This window comes from Manis pentadactyla, chromosome 17 (genome assembly GCF_030020395.1).
Source record: "Manis pentadactyla isolate mManPen7 chromosome 17, mManPen7.hap1, whole genome shotgun sequence".
Taxonomy (NCBI): Eukaryota; Metazoa; Chordata; class Mammalia; order Pholidota; family Manidae; genus Manis; species Manis pentadactyla.
Window position 1 is genome coordinate 9,928,528 of NC_080035.1, and position 23,360 is coordinate 9,951,887.

The window sequence follows — 23,360 nt, forward strand, 5'->3', positions numbered from 1 at the left end:
CATTGTCTTTAGATACAGTCTATACTCAGGTAATAATCTGATTGCAAGCGATAGAATTAGTTTTAAAATTTCTTGTTCACTGAAAGTAGTTCTATAAAATAGTTCTTTTCCAGAGCTAGCTAGCTCACTTTCGAACAAGAATGTTTAGGTTAAATGGAACTTAATCTTTTCTAACTGGAGGCAGCAGGAAGGGGTCTTGGCAGGGGGTGGGGGGTCGGATGCTGGGAGTAGAACAAATGCTATCAAAAGGCCTAAGACTAGAAACCCAAAACAAATGTTCAGGCCAAAATGACCCCAGAGCTTTCCTTGCCCATCCCAGTTGCCTGAGCAGCTTCAGTCCTGCCACTTTCTGGCAAGAGGGCTAACTAAGCCTTGTGCTTCCAGCCCCCAGGACATTAGCATCTGACTGTGTAACTCAGATGTTCCCGAATCCAACCTAGTGACTGCTGATTCTGCGTCAACTTGCAGACAAGCCACCAAGCTATTTCAGTTCTCAAGAGAGTCCAAAGGACCAGCGTATTAATTTTGGAGGGAATAAGATAATTGAAAAACAAGCACAGGCTATCATAAAAGGAGAACAACATGATACTTGTGGTTGATATGATGGTTCTTACCCATCAGAAAGGCACTCAGAATGTATCTGATTGTTAATCAGATGAGACAAAGACTCTTTAACTGTTTGTGCATTACCAGGCTCCAGCCTTCATACTTTCCTCTGAATTTTAATGAGATCTTTTCCAGCTGCTATTAATGTGTCATCGTTTTGCCTCTGTAATGCACTAAAAGCAGCAATGTTTACACAAGGTGGCACCCATGCCTGGGAACTGTCAGGGAGGCAGGGCCATTGTCTACACGGGAAGCTTCTAAGGCTGGGCAAAGTGCTATTATGTCATGGAGACATCTATACCATGTGGGCGCCACAAAGCACAAATCCTTTCTGCTCTTCCAAATTAAAAACAGATGGCCAAGTGTTCGATTTGATTTTTAAAGCCAACTGCCTCAGGAGATTTGAAATTAAGCTTCCTTTCCACACCTAATGCATCTCCCCGCATGGGGATTCCAAGTGGGTACTGCTTGTGCATGTGGTTATAAGGGGTACAGTAAAGACCACATGAGGTTTTTATTACAGCCCAAGGCAGAGGCTCCATCTCTAGAAACTAAAAGCACAGAGGAAAGGGGTTCCCTTTCCTGGGTACCTCCGTCTTTCTGCATCTATCATGGTTATGCCCAGGAGCAGAACAGAGCAGACACTCACACAGCTCTTGGTCTCTGAACAACTGTAAATGTCAGCAGCCTGGAGGGAGAGTAGAGCTCTTCAGAACCATCACCTGAAATCAGCCCAAGACATGACTGCCTTCTTCTTCTTCTTCTTGTTTTCCTTTCTTCCTTCCATGCTATTTCTTCTCTCCTGCTTAGGCCTATATAGTTGCCAGGAAATAGCTCACTAGTGATAAAGAAACTTCCTGCAACTGCATTTAGTAATAAAGAACACACTACCTTCTCCCACTGATTCTACAATGAAAAGTGTTTGTTGTGTTGCCTGCCATCTATCAGAATCAATTCATTTCATTCATGCATTCTTTCCACATTACTGAGCATTATGATAGGCAGAATTCTGAAATGGCCCCCAAGATATCTGCCTGTCTCCCCCATATATATATATATACATACTGTGTATAATAAGCCTCTCCCACTTGAATGTGGTGGGACCCATAAATATTGAAGGGATATCACTCCCATAATTATGTTACCTTATATGGCAAAGAGATTTTGTAAAAGTAATTAAGGTCCCTGTCTTGCCAATGGGTTTCAGCCCCAGACAAGTTCACTATGGATTCAATGAGACCAAAAAATGATAATGGAATGTTCTTTGGGTGAAAGGTTTATACCCAACCTTATTCCCACAGTGGCAGGTCAATCACTAGAACCCCATCCACTCAGCAAGTCTGCATGCAGCACACCAGTCTCTGCCCCCGCAGGCGTCTCAGTCTCCACCTCAGTGCTGCCACCACTCCAGTCTGCTTTCCTGCAACCTTGTAGCTGTGCCACTGTGTCACCCAGAACACTGGGCGGAGCTGTTTATATAGAGTCAATAACAATGTAGTGCCCACACCTGTGTAGTGAGCCAGCCAACCAGGGCCAGGTGAGAATCCTGGCCACAGGAACCTTCACTGTATCCACAGTCTGCAATCAGTTGACTTTGAGTTCATCAACAAGGAGATGATCCTTTGTGGGTCTGGCCTAATCAGGTATTGCCTTTAAAAGAGGGATTGGGACCTTGTTTTAAAGAAGAAGAAAAGCCACCATGAGTTCTATAACCACAAAGAACTGAATTCTGCCAATTACCTCATGAACTTGGAAGAGAACCCCAAGCCTCAGAAGACAGCAGACAAAACCAACACCTTGATCATGGTCTCGTGAGACTCTGAGCCAAGGACCCCGCTAAGCCACACCCTTACTTCTGACCCAGGGAAATTGTTGTGTTGTAATAAATGTCATGTTGTTTTAAGCCACTATGTTTTTTGCAGTAATTTCTTATGAAGCAATGGAAAACTAGTAAAAATGCCAGTGTGGACCTAGTGTTGTCCTGGGAGGCTGGGAACAAAGAAACAGCAATTATAATCAATGAGCTCCATATGATACAGGATAAGTACAAAATTCTATAGGACCAGAATGGGAGCCTCTGGTTCTGGCTGGTAGCAGCTGAAAACATCTCAAGAGAAGCAGCATGATCCCCAACTTTCTGAAGGTCACCAAAGTGGACAACATTTAAAACTCAGAGCTCTAATCAACAATAACACTGCGACCAGTTGTGAGAGCCCTCCTAGGTCTCGAGACACAAAATGATAATCACCATAAAGAACGTGACCTTCTGTTTAAGTCCAGGGGCAACTGGTAACTTCAGTCAGGACTCCAGGTTATCAGAAGGAAGGGCATTTGACATTCTCATGGAGGGCCTACATAAAAAAGCACTGTTATTAAAACATGCTGCCATGTGTGATAACCTCACTAAAAGTGCCTTCTTGTTTCCCCAGCTTAGGGAGAAGTTACATGAACACAAGGTCCACGGCAAATGTCGAATCCAGACGGCTTTCCCCTGGTCACCAGCATGCCTCCAGGCTGCCACTTTCCTTGGCCACCAGCAGCATGTGCTTAAAGAATGCCGTTTGTCCAGGCAGAAAAAGGGAGGTAGATGCACTGCCAAAAATAAAAATGTACTCCAAAGTGAAATATTAGTTATTCAGGGTGATGTACTGCTCTGAATCCTCCCTGCCTGGGCTTTCCTCCTTCACCCTGTTAATCGCGGTTACTCCCTCTGAACTTCCCAACCTACTTCTTTACTGCTTCACTGGAGGCATGAGCTCAAGGGCTCAGCAGCCAGCTTCACTCTCTTCATTTAGCCAAAAAAGAGCTTCCTGCAAGCATTTCAGGAAAAATTAAATACACAGATCCAATTTAAATGCATCTCTTGAACACACATTGGTCTCCAACTGCATCCCCGCCACTGGGCAGGGCTCAAAAAGCTTTGCCAACGTTTAGTCAATGCAAGTAACTAAAAAACAGGAGCCGTATGCAAGACTCTGAAAATCCCAGCCGAAGGATTTTTACGTATAGGAATGAGACCACTCTATACCTCCTCCAAACACACACATGCACAGCTTTGGGTTTGCAGATCTGTGCTACAGAGCAATGTCTCTCAAATTGGAAAGAGAACCATTTGTATGTCAAAGCATGTGTATGAAGAGCCCTGGACAGCACCACTTCTACTGCCATAACCACATGGCCTTTATGTAGATAATGGCATACACATCTCATGGTTGTGGGAAGCTAAGCCATATAAAAGGCAATCTTAACCAAAATTTGGGGTGCATACCTGAGTTTAAACTCCACACCTACAGAACTACTAATCTGCAGCAGAGTTCAATCCTCCAAGAGGCAATAATGGGGAGAAGCAGAGGCACAGAGCCTTCTAGCAATTCTCTGAGTCACTCCCAGTGCAGGACAGGAATGAAAGAAGAGGGGAGCCTAACGAGGATTTCTTCTTAATAAAAGGTGTTTCTTGTCCATCAAACATAATTTGATTTCATTTTTTTCAGTTATCTCACTATCCGTTGGCCCAAGAACCTGTTATACTAACATTCAAGAATGTACCTGTAAGCATTTACTATAAACCTCATCCTAAGACTAAGAATAATCTTTATTATTACTACCACCAAAAAGAACTTTTCGGGCTGAATTTATTCAAACAGACAAGGAAAAAATAAAGAAAAACCAATAACCACTCCATATACCAAGAAAGGGGGAAAAGAAAACTAATTCTGAATGGCCAAAAGTAAACAAGTTTTTCATTATCAGTTCTAAGTCACAAGGACTGACTTTTTTAAACCTTTTAAATCATTGAAGTTTGTTTGCCTTCAACAAACATTAAGACTTCCAAAAACTTTTAAAAATCTTTATAATACATAAGTAATAGTTTACATGTTTGAAATGAGGGAATAATTGAGATGGAAATGCTTTAAAAAGCAGGAAAGGGAACCCACAAATAATTATTTTAAGTCTTCAAATGGACGAAGGGAACAGTGTCCTGTTTATTAGCCAAACATACACTGGAGTCTGAAAATGCGACTTCTTCCCTGATCATGCAGTCCAAAATAGTCTCACCTGGTTCTTTCCCTGAAAACCACTTACTGCCACTCATCATTAGGCATCTCTAGCTTTTCCTCCCCTGGACCAACTGCAGGTCCGTGAAGGCAGGTGCCACACTGTCCTCCCCTCTGCATATGAAGCCTCCAGCATGGAGCCTGGTGCTCATTTACTTGTCTATTTACTGATTCACCTACTGAGCTCCTCCTCCTACCCTGGGCCAGACACTGTCCTGGGAACTAGGAATACTACTTATAAAAGAAAAAGTAGAACAAGGTCTCTCTCAGTATTTGCTGATGGAGGGGAGAAGGACAAGGAAGAAGCAAACAAACAAATAATAATAACCAATAATTACTGAGTGCTTTCATATGCCAGGCACTGGTCTATACTCCATACATATTTGACACTTAAGAGCCCTCTGAAATGGTACTATTATCATTTATATTTTCAAGTAAGGAACTAGTGCACAGACGGGTCATGAAACTTGCCAAGGCCATGAGGCCAGGAGGCAGAGAAGCAGGAACCCCAGCCGCGGCGGTGTGGTCCCAGGCCGCTGTGCATGTGCCATACTTACCACACACAGGGACGAGCAGTGGGAAGGGATGAGCTTGTCAGCAGGTCACACATATGAGCTAATAAGTATTTCTTAGGTAAGTGAATGAATAAAATAATACAGCACATCTTAAGTCAGGAAGTGTGAGGTGTGAATTCAGGACTTAAAAAAGCCTTTAGAAGTCTCTGCAAATGTGTCACTTCCTTCCTTCACCCACGTCCCTGTGCACTGCCTTCTCCCTCTATCTTCTGCAGTGGGAAAATTGGGAAGATTTTATGAGATTTTTTTCTTTAGTCAATATAATGAAAATAATGGTTGTAAGTGGTTTTTCCAAATTCCATCCCTGTCCGCTAAGAATCATTGCTCTAAGATATTCATATTGCTGAACAGAATTTGCTTTCCATCACCCTGCTTTTCAACCAGCATCTTTCCTTCTCTCTCTCTCTCTTTCCTTCCATTTTACCTTTCACCAAGAACGAAGACACCATGCCCTATTATAGGCTGTGTCCCAAATTAAAGTCACAGAGCTGAAAGAAGTGTCGCAATGAGTCTCACGATGGCTCCGTAGGACTATAAATTTATTGGTCAAGGGACCATAGCCTCAAAGCGGCTACAGCTGACGAGGCCACCAGGGAAAGACAAAGTCTTCCAGGCTGGGTGGGTACCACTGACGCCCTGCAGACAGCTGGGAGAGGGAGTCCCCAGGCACGGCCTGGGACGGGGAGTACGAGGAGGACAGCGGTGCAGCAAGCAGCCCCACCCTCAGGCTGACAGACCAGGGGAACAGGGAGACAACTGTGTCAGCCAAGAGAGATATTCCTTAGATTAGTGACAGAGACAGATGCAAGTCCCCAGCTCGGGTGGATGGCGATTGGGAGCTGCAAGAAGATCCCTCTTCTCCAAAAATAGTCCCCTCTTTGGAGGCATCATAGTTCAAAAGCCAGTTACTACCAATGTCTCTCACACACACACACACACACACACACACACATACACACATGAGCTAAATGCTATGTATTTTGAATTTATTTTAATTATCACAGCAACCCCATGGGACAGGTTTTATTATTTTCCCTTTGCAGATGAAAAATCAGAGCTCAGAGAGGTGTATGAATTGCCCCAAGTCACCCGACTAATACATGATGGAGCAGGAATTTGACTTTGATCTGTTGGACTCCAAGGCCATTAACTGAACTGCTATCAGGTTTTTAACTCTTTGGATGGTTACAGCAAGAAAGGGATGGAAGCCAGTGACAAATACATGGTGATCTGGGCACTCTGGTATTTCATTCTGGGATAGTTCTCACACCATGTACATTCTGTGAAGCTCCAGAGCCTGCGAGACGATACCCACACGCACACAGCTAGCACATCTCTGCTTACCCAGCACACAAAGGGCCACGTGTGGAAGACTGAGTCGATGCCCATCACTCAAAAGTCTACACTTGAGTCTCTTCTGGCTCTCATGCTAACATGCATCACTGTGAAAACCACTGACAACTGTTCTCTTGGCACGCAGCACACTCAAGAGAAACATTCTGCTGATAAAAACGGAACTGGAGGGCATATTCTAAGATTCGGGGCCCACACCTGATGCAGACCTGGCCTTTCACCACACTGGGCTACCTGCATAAAGAGCTGCGATACGCCAGGTGTGCTGGGCTCGTAGAGAAAGTGTTTGGATCAAGAAAATTCTAATATACTGTAACATAATTTTTAACATAAAAGAATTCCTGGGTATTTTAAATAGTTAATTACTCTGAAGGGTGAGCTCTACAGTGAATTTTAATGATCTACGAAGCCATCAAGGAAAGGGCTGGTCCAGGGTAACTAGCCCTTAGCTTTTAATTCTTGCACTGAGAGGCGCAGTTAGGAGTGGGGAAATAGGCTGACTGGCTACCGGCACAGCACCTGAAACATTTGAACAGGAAATACTAAGTCTTCCTCTCTTGTCTTTTAATTTTAGACACTCCTGCTCCACTAAGAGTAAAATTCAGAAAGGGATAAAGTAAAAGATAGGCAAAAATTCTCTGGTTGCCATGCCATTCACAAATCTACTCCACCTCATCTCTATTTTTACACTGTCTCTTCTAAAAATCTAACATTTGTTATAGGTTCCACCCTTCCCTACTGGAATACTTTATACACTCATGGTCCTAACAGAATAAATGGAACTTTTTTTTCCCCCTGTAAACCTATAACTAATTGAAAAGTTTTGCTACTACTAACCAGCTAGGCCCTGAAGAGAGTAAAAAAAGAAATAAAAAGCCTCTGGGGAGAAAAAAAACAAACACACACAGATAGAGTTCCTCATGCAGAGAGCAGGGCATCTCTAGGGCCAGAAAGACCTGGTTTAATTTTGATGTCTCCACTTATCAGCTCTATGACCTTTAGTAAATTATGTAAACTGAGATTTGGGTTTTTGGAGACCATGATATCTAATTCTTAGCACTGGGGTAAGGGTCACGTGAGATAATACATTAAATCATCTGTGCTACATGCTGCAGTAAAAGCACAGTAAACATCAATGTCTCTTCTTTTCCATTCTCTTCAAGGACTTTTCAAGGAATCAGCAAAGAACAAGATGTGACCTCTCAAACTGGATTTGAGTCCCAGTTTCTCCACTTAGTATGTGATCTTGGGCATTTCTCCCTGAGCCTTGATTTACTAATCAAATAGGGAGAAAACATATACTTACTTTCTAAAATTGTTTTGGGATTAAATGAGAAAAGCCACCTGAAGTACATTGCACAATACCTGACTTAATAAATAAAGTAATTATCATTCCTACTGTTATTATTATTATTAATTGGAGTGAAAAGACATGACATTAGAGAACAATTAAGAGACAACTCAATTACTTAAACCACCTGCTACAGACCAAAAGCCTAAAGTTGGGAGAAGATGGAGGTAAAGGGGGAGCAGGAGACTGGGGTTTGGGACCTCATAGAAGAAGCAGGAGTTGAGATTTTGGGATTTGTGGCAGGGACGAGAGAACTGGAGTTTTATTTTTTGTTGTTTTGTTTTCTGTTCTATTTTATTTGGCAAATGCAGAGAGGAAAGGAAAGGTATGATCAAAGGCGAAGGAGAGGCACTTAACTGGAACATGTGGGACATTACAGAACAAAGCAGCTGGAGCCACAGAGCCCATGAGGAGGGTGTGAGGAAAACCCAGTAGGATAATCAGGGTGGCGCAGGATTCCGGAGGCCCGTTAGATCCACACCAGGCAGCTGACCCTGGGTGGGCAGGTAGGGAGGGCCTCGGGAGGAGGCCAGCAGGGCATGTGCCTGATCACAGTTGTGGTGTAGGAAGTCTGGAAGTGATATGCCACATGGTCCCAGGGCTGCAGGACACAACCAGGGAGCTAGCCAAAAGTATTCCACTTCCCCCAGGAAAAGGCGGTTCATTCCAATGACAGTGTGCTTGGTGGGAAGGACAAATGCTTTAGAGTCAGACAACTGAGGTTCAAACCCTGACTCGTCCGCTTTTCACGTGGGGATCTTGGGCAAGCTGCCTAACATCTCTGAGCCTCAGTTTCTTCATTCAATGAAATTTAAGTTAAAGGACACCTATTGTATAGGCTGACGGGGAAGAAAGAGATCCTGTCTGCAGTGCCGGGCACCTAGTAGGTACACGGGAATGTTCTTTGGCCTTGGATTTATTAGCTAACATCCCAGTGACCTTCGAAAAGTTGGCTTAATATCAGTTTTATCTAACAATGAAATAAAATAGCACTCATCAACAGAATTTGGATATTTTATTAGTGTGACTATACAGACAGTTAACAAGCTGTTACAGAGTAAATAAAATGATGATCAAAGAATCTATTCACTAAAATTGAAAAATCAGTCTTCTAACAGTAGGTATCGATTCAGTCATAAAACCTCAACTATTCTGTGTTTTAAAACAGCCTGTCAGTCAAGGATAGGCTGCACACAAAGATCTCAAAAGGTATTGGGAATGGTATACTCTTTCAGGTGAATAACAGGTACACAGGTATATTTTTAGTCTACTTTATTAAGATATAATTTATATACAAACAGAAGACATCCATTTAAATAGTGGAGTTTGATCACTTCTGACAAATACATACACCTGAGCACTCACCCTTACAATCCAGACAAAGGTTTCTATTGTACCTTATACCTCCCCAGGCACTCCCCTCTGCCCCCTGTCCCAGCTTCCTGTCTGTCCCTGTGTCTATTTTACTGTCATCATTTAAATTATGCCTACCTTTTGTATAGACCCCTTTCTATGTATGCTATATTTCATAATTTAAAAATGAATGCTGTATTTCGCCCACTAAAATTTACAACAAATGCCAAAGACCTTCCTGCGAGGGTTTCTTGGTGTGTAAGTTAAAGAGACCAGCCCGCCAAGCACTGTCATTTCTTCCAAGGGCAGCAGGACCAGCAGATGAAGGAGATGACAGGACAAGCTCTTCTGATTCCAGGCCTGATCTGACACTGACTGGCTGGGAGTAGGGGCAAGTCATTTTACTTGTCTTCATTGCAGTTTATTCTTAAAAGATGGTGTCTCGGGCTCCATATGAGCAGAGTGACCATATTATTTATCATCCAAATCGGGATGTGTTAAAAGGAGGTGCCATTTTCATTAGGCCAGGGCAAGAGGTACAAACCAGACAGTCCCCAGCAATCCTGAATTTAGGATGACACTGCTTTATGAGCATCCTATATGAGCACCCCTTGTGATGTCTGCAGTGATCGTATGTCTTATGAAAAATGAAAAAGCATGGCATAAAATTACACAGAGTGATATGTTTGAAAGTGGAAGTCATTATCCAAAGGTGATGGGACTCATCCAGCCCGTCTACCATGCGGCTTTAAGAGATTACAAACAAGGCTGCCTGGCTGACAGAGAGAAGGTGTCTAAACATTGAGACACAAGACAGTGCACACATGGAAACTATGAAATCACTTTAGAAAGACCCAGGCTGCCTGACTATGAAAGCACTTAGCTGGGATACCTGTCTTTGTCACTCACTCAAGAGGCAGGCATTAAGGGCTATATCAGGGTACATTACCACAGAATTCCCACTGTGTAGATTTCATACTGAGATACCAAGTCTTCGTTCACATACTTATTCCAAGGACTCTGGGGGTGGGGATGGGGGAGCAACAGCAAGTCTTCACAGCTACCAGCTGAATTTCACTAAACAGATTGGACTTCGGCACATTAGAATTTATCAAGTTATAACATGGCACCCTTGAAAGTACCACATAGATACAAGAAAGCATTAATTGTAAATACCTGAACAAACCACAGCTAAGAGTTTCTTATAAGACCATGCCCTCTGGAATGACTAGCACAACTAAAGTTAACTCTTATTTTATTCAGGCTTTCTAAAGACCAGAAAAGACTGTAATTGCCTTAAATTGCATGTAGAGATTATCACCCACACCTCCGAGGGAACAGCACAAAGACAGATCTATTTGCTTTCAAATTGCAGAGATTCCTTTGAATTAGATCACTTTGCATAAACACAAAGAAATATGGTTATTTAACCATAAACTGTGCTTTCATTTTAGCCAAAATGAGCTGCTGTTCTATTTCATTTATAAGACGTAAAATTAATTCATTGAAGAATCTTTATTACAGAATAATATGCATTTTTAGAAATCAAATCAATTATTATTACTCAATAAAACAACTTTTAGAATATAAGCACTTACCTTACAAAGGGAATGTTCTAGAAGTAAACTACGAGGCCACTTACCCAATGGCCATGTCATACAGGAGGTAATAAAATCCAGGAATCTTTAAATGGGCTGTTCAATTAGGTTACAATTTCTAGAGACTAACAAGATTTATACCAAAACTAAAAACCCTAATATGTATTTACATTTTAAGTAAAAGACACCTTGGAGAATTTTTAAAACTAGCAACCATTGCTTGCTTGACAACATAGTTCTTAGAAATGGAGCTGATAACTGGCCATTACAAACAGGTAGGGATTAAGACTAGAACTCCCCTTGCATAAGCCTAGGTCCCCTATATTCACTTTCAAATGAGTGGGAGAAATCACCTTAGTCTAAAATGGGGATTCAACTCAAGGATCCTTGATCTTTGAGTCACCCCAAGGACTGCCTCTCACAATGCTCTAGGCTTGATTCTATTGCAAAATCTGGTCCATTATACAGCCTGGCAAAAGATTCCAGCACTTCTTCAACAAGAGCTCTGAGTCCAGTTTAGGATCTGTCTTTACTGGATCTATAAACATATTCAGTTGGTTTAACTGATATATTTCCTTCTCGGCAACAAGGACATGACCTACCTTGCAAGGGAGGTGTGAGGATTGAATGAGGGGACATTCTGAAGGACCCTGGGCCCAGTCTCCCTTTCAGTAACTTTGGGGTGATAATGAACCTATTGCAAGGCTTTAGTGAAATAACTTCTGATTAAAGTTCAAAGTAAATTCTGTGAGAAAAGAAGACATATGTTTAAATCTATACTGTATATTTATTCTTAAATCTTTGCCTCCTCACAGATATTTTCTCACTTCTGAAAGACTTATTTGCTATACATCTTCAAAGAAGTTGCCAAGATCATAAAAAAGATTCACAAATTGTTTTTGGCCAAGAGCATAAAAAGGTGATCCATTTGTTTATTTATTTGAACTTGGAAAAGCTTTTGCATCAACGGCAGGGTTCTCCCAGAATGTGGAGAGCTGCACTCCAAGTCCTCCTCTGAGAGTCCGCTCCCCCTTCCCAGCCCTCAATCCCAAGGCCAAGAACAAGTCTTGGTCCCCAGCCCCCTGCACCTGAATACATAGTGTGACATTGGTATGGGTCCCAGTCCTCACAGGGGAGGAGCTGGGCTCATCTTTCTCCATCAGCCTCGGTCCCCTCAGGATTTCTTTGTCCTGGTAAAATCAAACCAGAGCTAAGAACACTGTTATGTTGAGGAATGAATGGAAATCACCCAAGAACTCAGAAGGGGCAGTCCTGGCTCTGCCACTCATGAGCGACATGACACAAGGAAAAGCATTCACCTTCTGCTCTGGGTTTCAACACTTGAAATTTAGCTCTGACTAGAGCTGGAAGAATCAATACCGCCTACTCCACCGCCCTCCAAAGACTGTCAAAAGAATAAAATCACAATTACACATGCTGAAAGCAGGTAGACTCAAGCTTTCTGGATATTAAGATCATTTTATTAATGTTGCAATATTTCTAGGAATCAAATCTTTTTGTGCCTTGTAAGATCAAATCTCTTTTCTAAAGGTAACAAAGGATAACAAATACAATGGTAAGCGTGAATGCCAGGCATTGATCTAAGCACTTTACACATGCATTCATTTACTCCTCACAATAATCCTATGATGTTTAACCCCCATTTACTGATGAGGAAACTGAGACACAGGGAGGTTAAGTACTAGCTGTGTCCTTGTGAGCCAGGGCGAACACCAGCCACAGTGTGCTTGCAACCATTACGCTAATGATCCAGGACAACTTCCAGTGATTTATTTTACAGAAGAAAACTTTGACACATAACCCCAGTGGGACTCTAGGAAGGCCAATAACATCCACTGATCACTCAGTCTGTGCCAAACCAGAGCTCTGCTCTGGGTACTCTACCTTACCTCATGAATCCTCACAACAACCTGAGGGTGAGTATTTTTCTTTCTCTTTTTTTTAATGCAAACCCTGGTGTATTTCTATAATGGATCATCCCTCCGCAGTGAAAGCAATCAAACTAAAGATAAGGCTTAATGGTTAATCCCCCCCCCCCAACAATATGTTTTACAAAAGATGTCTATCAGAACTCTGTTTTTGAACACCTAAAGCACGTCTATTTCAGTGTACCTGTCTGATACTGCTGTGTGGCTCCATTTCTTTTTTTTATTAATATCATTGATATACACTCTTATATTGGTTTCAAATGTACAGCACAGTGGTTCAACAGTTACTCAAGTTATCATATCTTCTCCCCCTTAGTGTGGTTACTATCTATCAAGGTAGAAAGATGTCACAGAATCACTGACTGTATTCTCCATGCTGTACTACCGTCCCCATGACCAGCTTACATTGTGATTACAAATTACTGTGCTCCTTTATCCCTTTCACCCTCCTCTCCACTGCCCCAACCCCTTCCCCTTGGTAACCACTAGTAACTTCTCAGTGTCTATGAGTCTATGCTGCTGTTTTGTTTCTGGGTGAAAAGTATTTTCACATTTAACTAATTACAGACCTGAAGTTTAGACAGATTCAGTCATTTGTTTCAAATTCTAAAATTAATAAAATGGGGAGATAATATATGAAAAATATCAAACTACAGTAGAGATTTGTTTCTCTGCCTTTCTCCCTCTAGGGGCATCTCCTGAGCCAACTCCTCCTGGGTCTGGAGGCCTCACTGAGCCCCAGAGCCGAACTCTCTGACTTATGCCAACCCTTGCTCCCCATATCAGTGGGAAGGGACACCCAGTCTTCTCAGCCCACTGAACAAGGGGCCTTGAAGAGGGGAAGGGAACTTCCTGACATTGCTTTAGAATGGCCAGAGGGCAGAGAATTATCCCCAAGAAGCAGCTTCACTCACAGCCTAATGCCAGATCTGCAGATTCAGACCTTAACCTCAGAGCTGAGGTTGCATTTATTCAAAGAAACAGAAAGAAACCACCATTGACACAAAGGCCCACCTCTGCTAGGGTTAAATAGAGGCTTGGCTGGAGAACCAAAACACCACTTACTCCTTTATTTTCACAGGAGAATGTATTCCAAATTCTAAGAAAAACCTTGTTATGAAAGGCTGTGAACCTCCAGTTTGTGAGTCAAGGGCTGCCCAACATGTCTTTCAGTATTTGGAGTCCAATTTGCATGGGGCCCATACATGTCCCACAAACCACATGCGGTAAAATCCTGGGCTAATGCATTCACTCTGTAACCCCTATTAGCTTTATATTTTATTCTCCACAGCTTTGAGCCATGCGTTATTCAAGGTTTCACAGTATTTTTTTGTTCTTTAGGGACCTTCCCCATGGCAAGTCTGGGTGGGTTTGACCCAAGAACTCTATGGAGAGAAGGAGGTCTTCTGTCCATCCCAATGTAGCCTTCAGGCTCCACAGAAAACAGCTCTGCAGGGTGAGGCTGAGGATCTCTGTGTTGCCTCAGGCACCCGCCCCACTGCTGTGTGACCAAGGTCAAATGCCTTAAGTTCTCAGGGCCTCAGCATCCCAACTGTTAAATGAGGGAGTGATGTGAATGGATAGTTTCTAGAGATCTAAACTCCCTCTTCAGGCTACAGTAGTCAAGAAAGGTATTTCTGAGACAGATGAATTTGAAACAGATGCAAGAGGTTGGGAAGAGCCTAGAGAAGAGCTAGAAGAATTAGGAGTTACGCAGCTCCTACTACAGTCAAAAGAGAATATTAGCAAGAACTAAATTAGGTAACATTATATTGCATATATTTTTTATACATATATTTACATATAGAGCACCTGGAGCAATACCAGGCACAGAAAAAGCATTGGATGACGTCAACTGTTTCTATTATAATCACCGTCCACACAACAACTCTGAGGTATATATTATTCCCATTTTATAGGTAAGGAAACGAATGCTCAGAGTGTAAGTGATCTGGTCGGAGTCACACAGTCTGTAATCAAAAAGGCAAGATGGGGGCCCAGGTCCTTGAGGCTCAAGAGACCTGATGTTTAACCTCTGTGACACATCGATGAGAGAGAAAGGAAGAAAGTCCCGCTGGCTGAGGTAAAAGACTGTGTCTGAAAGCCTGTTAGTGAGAATACTGCACGTGTACAGTACTTCCAAATACATTTCATTAATCCTTATGCAATTCTGCAAAGTCTAAAGCAGAACTATGCCTGACTTTCTTAATCACCCACAGCTCCTTACACATGATAGGTGCTCAAAACCAGTTTAGTTTTACTTTATTTACTTATTTCAAGCAATATTTGATATCATAAAACCCCCATCCCTCTCCTTCAGAATCCATTATAACTCAGTTGACTCTGCATGTAATATTGCTTTTCAAATACTTGCAAATGTTAATATAAGTGACCTTATCTTTGTTTTCACGAGTGTTCAGATAGAATGATTTGAGGGACTAGCCAACCAACAAAAAGAAGATTCTAAATTTCTTTGAGAATCTTGGTAAGAGATGGTGAGGTGGGGAACCCAGAAGGGCCTGTCACCCATTTTTAAGGGTAAATGTGGTTCCTCCCCCACCACAGCACATTCACTTGCTCAGTAGCATTTACTGATTAGGCAGGAGCAGTGTGGGCACTGTACTGGATCCTGGGAATGGGATGGAGAACAAGACAGGGCTGGTGCTGGCCTCATGGAAAGACAGCCTCGTACGGATACAAAGTCACTTTTCCCTGGCTTGGAGGAGCCGTCGTTACTAGGTACACCAAGGGTGAGTGCATATTGGGCTGAACTGTGTCCCCCTAAATTCATATGTTAAAGCCCTAACCCCTAATACCTCAGAACTGCTTACTTGGAGATCAGGTCCTCAAAGTAGTGACTACGGGTGAATGAGCTGATGTGGATAGGCCCTAATTCTCTGTGACCGGTGTCCTTATAAGAAGAAGATATCCAGACCCACAAAGAGAGAGGCGCTCACGCACAGAGGAAAGGCCATCTGCACACACAGGGAGAAGGCCAGAGAGGTGAGACGCCGGTGAGCCAGGGAGAGAGGCCTCAGGACAGACCACCCTGTCCAAGCTTTGACTTTGGACCCTCAGCCTCCAGAACTGAATAATAAATGATATCGCTTAAGTGCCCCATCTGTGGCATTTTGTTCTGGTACCCCACGCAAACTTATACGGTGGGTTATGCTGAGAAGTAAAAAGATGCCAGGTGAGAAAAAATAAAGTCAACACCAAGAACATGGCAGGGGATAAGCAGGCTGTGCGCAGGTGGGAGATGACATCATATCAGATCCCAGATGACGGGTTAAAAGAGTGCAGATGAAGAGTGGACCATGAGCAGAAAAGAGGAGATGGGAAGAGTGTACTGACATTAATCTAGCACTTTCTGTGATAGGCATGGAGGGCATATTTAAAAATAAAGAAAGCCCTGCCTAGCCAGATTCACATACCAGTAAAGGAGGAACACACATAAACATGGGAAACACAGCAAAAAGAAGGCAATAATTAACAAAAAATGCATAAGGAAATAACGCAAAGGTGCCTTAAGGCTACGCATGATTCTGCGCTCAGACCTGCAGGGCGGGCTGCCAGGGAGGCTCTCTGTTTTGAGCAGGCTTGGGGACTGGACAAAATCAGAGCAGGGTAGGTAGAAAAAAGGGAGCCGAAGGCCATGTAGAGGAAGGCGGGGCCAGGCAGTGTGCGCCTGATGTTACCTCTGCCCTTCTCCCCGTTGCCTGCCTGCAGAGTGGCAGTGGGTCAGGTCAGCCGGAAGCTGAGGAGCCGGGCCACCCATGCTGATGATACTCCCAACGCCGTATGGCACCACCAGCAGGAACATGAGAGAACGTCAGGCAGATACCTTACGCAGCAAAGCACGTCTTACACTGCAGGGGTTGGCTGTCAAAAACGCAAGGCCACAAGCCAAGCTAGACGATTAAAAAAACTAAGAGGGGGCCTCTTTTCTGCCCATGTGGGGAGAATAGTGACAAGGAAATACAAGGAAATTCAAGGCTCACTGAGTTGGATGGAGCACCCCCAGCCCTGATTCCTCTCTCAGGTCCCCACCCAGCAAAGAGGCTGAGGAACAGCCGCAGGAGACAACACCAAGGAAGACCCAAAAACTGTATAGCCTGACCCTGGTGACTTAAAGATGTCCTGGGAGAGTTTTAGGAATTGTAAATAATTGAGCTGGCTCAGTGTCAATATCATATTAACAGAGGAGCAATAATTTCTCATAAAACAAAAATATAAAATGTTTGTTATGCAAATCAAGCAATTGTTATACAAATTAAGTAATTTGTTATGTGATCATAATCTAATCATTTCCCCCCATGTATATCCTTCCTTTACTGCCAGTGAAGGAGGATACGGTCAGTAAAAACCATGAATATATACAGAAATCTGATTCTAAAGGCATTTCCCCTCAGTCGTATTGCTGGAGAAAGCATGAGAGGCCAAACCCTCACAGTCCTTCAACTTTCTGTTCATGTAAACAATCTTGCTTTATTTTTGAATTACTCTGTGGCAACAGATGGCTTCCAAATGTATGACTCCCTACTACAGCATATGGAGGCACTACTACTGACCTCTTAAATGAGATGAAAAAAACACAAATATGTGCTTCAAGCTTGTGTCTAGCAGGCCTACTTTTCCTAAAGTTTATTTCTTTCTTTTCCTTCTGGCTTTTTTTTTTCTCCTGGTTAAACAATTCACATTACACAGGAAAAAAACCTATCAGAGATATCACAGCAACTGCAAAGTCTGGTGCAAGAAAACTTTCATGCAACAAAAACACAGTAACAGAAGCCTCCTGACTTCCTATAAATTAAACATAAATGAAGGCATCAGATACGTAAATACAGTTGGGTTTTGTGTCTTACATCCTTAAACCTTTTATGATAGATTATAATCTTATAATTATGAAATAATCACTGCAATTAACACCAAATGACCTTAATGCCAACAACTGGCTCAATCACTGAGAGAATCCACCAGCTGGAGGCATGACCAGGTCTAACTCCAGGCCCGTTGCCCCTATGTCCCTCTACAGCAGAAGTCTAATTTTCCAAAAAGCTAAGCCAAATCTGGAAAGTAGTGTCATAAACAGGTTTTTGTTGAGGCTTAGACAAAAGTTCAAATTATGTGGCCTTACTGATGAACCCTCAGCCACCTTAAGAAGAGTTAACAGCATTTCTGCCATTTAAATTACCAAGCTTCTGGAAAAGCATATTCAATACAGCACCTGGGGGGAGATGACTTTGGAAAGATATTAAGAGAAAATAAATGTGGCCCATCTAAACATAAAAACCATATATATTTACATATGGTTTTATGTTATACATATATATGAAAATACACACAAAGGAGGGAAACAACTTATGTTTACACAAGCAATGATGAAGTTGACTAACAGGACAGAAATAGTCTTTGTACACAGCAGAAGAACAGCAAGAGTAAAAGGAAGCTGGCCTCTGAACTGATCAACAATCAGCAATGGGTTTCAAAAGGTAACAACTCTTTAAACGTTTACACCAAAGGATTACCAAGCCACAGCATGAAATGACTCAAGTTTGCATGCAACAGAGCTCAAAAAAAAAATCTTATTCAATAATTTCAATAAAAAATTTTAAATGGTGGGGTATGCCAAATTTTGGTCTGATAACATACACTCACCATAAGTCAAAACAGATGTAGTGACTGACAAACTATCCAGTAGAATCATTCCAATGATGAAGGTCAAACCTTGAGCTGTTCCTTTATAAACTGGCACAGACCAAAAATTCCCAGAGGTTTTGTGGCCCATACCTGTAGCTATTATTCTAGAAACATGATTAGTGTGCCCCTACCTTTTTGATAAAGTGCAGCCTGTAACACAAGCAATGACGACAGCAGCACCTTTGTGGAGACTGGTTTTGCCAGTCACAGACACGTGCAAGAGCATCTTTGGACCTGATTGGAGCCACCACATAGAGTCCTAGTTGTTCTAAAAGCTTCTACTATTTGAAGTCTTCTACCATTCCAAACCTCTTAACGAAGAAGAAATGTATCAACAGAAGAAAAATTAATAATCAGAAAGAAAAAGGCATGACTGTTCATGAATGGAGAAGTATGTGCAATATGTGTAATAAATACAGATATCATATGATAGTGATTACCACAATAAATGACAGAGCTGTTAACAAATTTAATTCAGCAGCTGAAAAATAACTTGAAACTGGATATAAAAAAACACACATTTTAAGAAAACAGATGATTTTAAAAGTTTCATTACATTTGCAGTGAAAACCCTTACGCCAAAATTATGGAAGAGAACATGTTCTTGAGAATGAACAGACTTATCAAGTCCTGAATTCCAATGACTAAAGCGTGCTAATATCCCAAGGACTTGGTTGCTATAGGATGGGAGTGGGGTGCAGAAATACACCTTCAGCAGATAAGCCTGCCCACAAATCTCAGAGAAATTTCTCTTAATCTGGACAGACATTTGAGTGAGCTAATGCAGACACGCCAAGGCACCAGTCCTATAGACTGACAATTCCCAGGCCTTAGCCATCTCCAGAGTCCTTAAAATTGAGTCCTAATAACCTGGCGTTCGGTTACCCCATTATATGGTGGCTAGTGGGGTGGGAAGATACAACCGGAGGTACAGATTTAAATGACTTCTCTTATTTTTTATTCACAAATCTTAGCCTGTCAGGTTCTCACTCTCTATCCTGGAACCATCTCCCCAACCACAGAAGGTTTGTGGGCACTTCCATTCCAAACCTATCCATCCTATACAACCGGACCCAAATCCTACCTTTGCTATGAAAGTCTCTCCAAATCAGCTTAACTGAAATGGCCTCTTCCTCTGAATTTTGTTGACAATGTTTACCTATGCCATTTGGCATCTCACTTGGACCTGTCTTGAGGCTTCCCTGGTTTCCCAGAACTGTTACTTAGTGTCTCATACATTCCTGTCTTGTCTTGCCTTCTGCACCTCCTGTTGTACACGGCAATCACACACATGGGATCTCGGTGAGTATTTTTTTATGCTGCACTTCTATATTTCTGCCTGGGTAAGCTCTTCCCATATAGTCTTCCCTGGGTCCAGCCACCTCAAAGATATTGCAATGATGCACTCCACTCTCTCCTCAATAAGAACAACTTTCAATAACTGTGCTGCACACCAAGTCCAAAGGCTTCCTTTTTATTTTCTAGACCCTCCTGCCTAATCAGCCTAAGACAAACCTTTCTTTTCATATACCTCTTTTCAGTCTGCTTGTTTTCAGTCATATTTTCATACCGTTTTGAGTGTCTGCATCCCAAAATGACCCTACTTAAGAAATCAGCCCTAGGAAAACAGTTTGCTTTCCTGATGCACCTATTTGTGTGTGGGCCCAGTTTTATGTTCAGTTTATATTCATTACTTGCTCTTATATTTATTATTATGCTTTTGTTGTTACAAGTCATCTCAGGTCACCTTGTATATTTCTAAAACCAAGATACTATGTTTATCCTATAACACTATTCATTCTGCAAAATCAATTTCTTCATTTTTCTCCCATCCCCGTCTAACTAGAATGAAAACTGCCTAAGAAGGGATATAAGGAAGCTCTATTGGGCACTGCTGTATCCCCGGTACCTAGAATGGTGGCTGGCACACTGGTTGAATGAGCCTCCAGACAGCCTCCCAGATTCCACTCCTCTCTACCCCTTTCCTGTTTAATAGGAATCTGGTCAAAAACCTAAATTCTCAAGTGAAACCATCAGGGTCCAGTCCTTGCTCCACTGGCTAAGTAGGTGTATGACCTTGAGCACATTACCTGACTTATCTCCATGGCAACCTTCCTAGCTAAAAATGAGGATACTAAAGGGCTTCTGATGGGTATCAGGTGCAATAATGTAGATCCAGTACTTGGCACAGAGGGAAATGCACGCACAAAGTGCCACGTGGCTCCTTTGGCCACACTCCTCCCATTCAGCCAGCGCCACCTGCGCCACCATGCCTGCATGGCTCAGCCTCTTCCCCTTCTCACCCACAAAAGGGCAGCAAACTCTTTTGACTCAAATCTGAGTAAATCAGTAGGTTCAAAGTGAGAGCCTGAGAGGTTTTTTCCCTCTGTGTATTTCCTTAATACACAGAAAAATGTGTATGTACTTGAGTGACAGAGCTTACACACCAACTGAGCCGCCCAGGGCCTCCGTGTTTCTGTGCTGACATCTGGGTTTTCAACCCCATTCAGATAAGCTACATTGCCCAAGGAGAGTTACTGTCACAAGGCATGAACATTTTGGCCTGCGTTATACAGCTGAACAGTGAGAAAAAAGCTTTCTATGTCACTTCCTGTCTTACAAAACTAATGAAAAAGTACACTTTGCATCTTAGGTCTTTAAGGATCTTCATTGTGCCATTCTGATTCTGAACAATAGTCTGTAAACTAAATATTAACCCAGGAGAAACCACTATCTTTACTGTACTGTATATATGTTACTACTCACTCTCTGCTCCACGGGACTCTTTACACGTAGGAAATGTCAACACTGTGAAAAGTGGAGGTAATTTTAACTCTTGCTCTATTTTGATTTTTGTTCTTCCAAATAACAGTGCTCAGTAAATACTTTTTTAGAATAAAGGGCAGAATACATTTGGTTTACACCCAGCTTTTGACCTAAAGCGAAGATGTGTGCAGAAGCAACTTTTTAACACATCGGGGTAGTCAAATTTCATGTAAAATAGCTAGCTACCCAGAACTCTTGATCTTTATTGGGTTGTTCTAAGTTTCTACACACTTCGGTGACATTCCCTTCCCATAGTTAATACTGCATTTTTTGACAGGGAGTTAATGTTAAGCCTCTGAGTTTTAACTAGTTAGAATTTTCTCAGTATTAAACATGTGCAAGTAAGGTTCGTAATTTAAAAACTACAAAACCCACAACCTAAGCTCACCAACAAGCAAGGAAGAGAAGAGAACAGGAATATTTTTAAGCATGTACTTCACATGGCAAGGTCGTAACTGAGAGAGGTGGTCTATGCTTTTAAAAACCCAGGGCTTTTCAAAGAAATGCCGACACAGCAGACACATCAATTTACCCAAGTTTAGTAATAAACATCAGCATAACTGAAGCAGGTAAACAACCTCAAGTCCCCCGACTGAACATAAAAACACCTGTTATTATTGGTTATTCCAACTCCATTTTCTGCACTCATATCCAACCCTTTCATAGTTCATGGTACACTCTATGTCAAAAGAGTACTAGAACTTAACTTTTTTAAGTTAATGATTGAGGAAATTCTTGGAATAACTTCCTCTTGAGAAAATGTAACTAAGAGATCCTATCAAGAGACTCCCCAGTTGTTGACAGGTCAACTCTGGAAATTCCCTCCTTTTTGCCGGTTCTGACTATCCCTAAACCCAAATTACAAAGTTTCATGACCTTGAAGAGCCGCCCTCTTTGCCTCCAGTGAATTCAGAACTTTGTCTAAACATTCATTAAGACTCTAGAAAATGTTTATTGAATTAAAGGAGGGAAACGGCACCGGAAACCTAGCTCCCTAAGCCGACTGCTTCTGCTTCGCCCCCACAAAAAGAAACTGGGAGATAGCTGAGTGTCAAACCAGCTATCCAAGGAGTCTGACACCCGGTCCATGAGGTGATGACAGACAGGAGGCTTGCGGAGAGGTTCCCAAATGGGGCACCCACTATTCTGGAATACGTTGGGCGCTTGCCTAGATACAACTCCCTCCCACACACCCCACCCCCGGAGGAGCTGAGCCCGACGGTAGGAAACCAACTCAGTTCTGTAAGAATCCCAAGGCCCGAATCGCGTTTCACCACCCTCCTTCCTGTTTATAGATCCCGCTCCAGTAACTCTTAACTACCGAAGAGAAAGCAGAAGTCTCGGAGATTTGTCAACACATGACAGAACTTGAAAAAACTGGCTGCTCTTTGGCGCGAGTTACAACTTGTCGGGCTCACACTGGAAAACCTGCTCACTTTAACTACTTTTTTTTTAATATGCTATGCCGTTCCTTTTAGGGCCCCGCAAAGATCGGGTAACTGAGAACTAGGCAGCCTCCGAGGTAGGAACCAAACCGTGTGGGCGGCATAGCTAAAGGCAAAGAACAAGGGCGCCGACCGCCTGCAAAGTGGCTGCCGGTACGGATTCGCGACAATCGCAGCGCCTCTCCCCGCACAGGCGCAGGAAGAGGAAGCCTCCTCACGTCCTAGCGTCTTCCCCAAGTTGCCCGATCTCTCCGCGACTTCGCGAGGGTACTTCGCCGCATCACGCCGAAGCCCTCAGGTCGCCCCAGGGCGCGCCACCTTTGTTGGGTGTCTGCATTAGGACGGGCGACGCCTCGGCGCAAGGAGGGCTTGCCCTGGGGCGAGGCGCAAACGCGGCGCTCGGGTTCCCGGGCCCCTGTCTGAGACCCAGGAAGCCGACGCGGCCGCCTGAAACCTCCCACTTGCACTGCGCGCCCGCAGAGCGCCCGCAAGTTCCAGACCCGCGCTCTCGGGCACAGCGGCCGGACGCACCCCAGCTCTTCCAGCGCT

The 23,360-nt window shown here is 42.9% G+C and overlaps 1 protein-coding gene across 3 annotated transcripts in view; it reads right to left on the reverse strand.

Annotated features, from left to right (window-relative positions):
* Window positions 1–23,360, reverse strand: part of LRCH1 (leucine rich repeats and calponin homology domain containing 1) — a 184,115-nt gene that overhangs the window by 159,995 nt on the left and 760 nt on the right. The gene's annotated exons all lie outside the window — the stretch shown is intronic.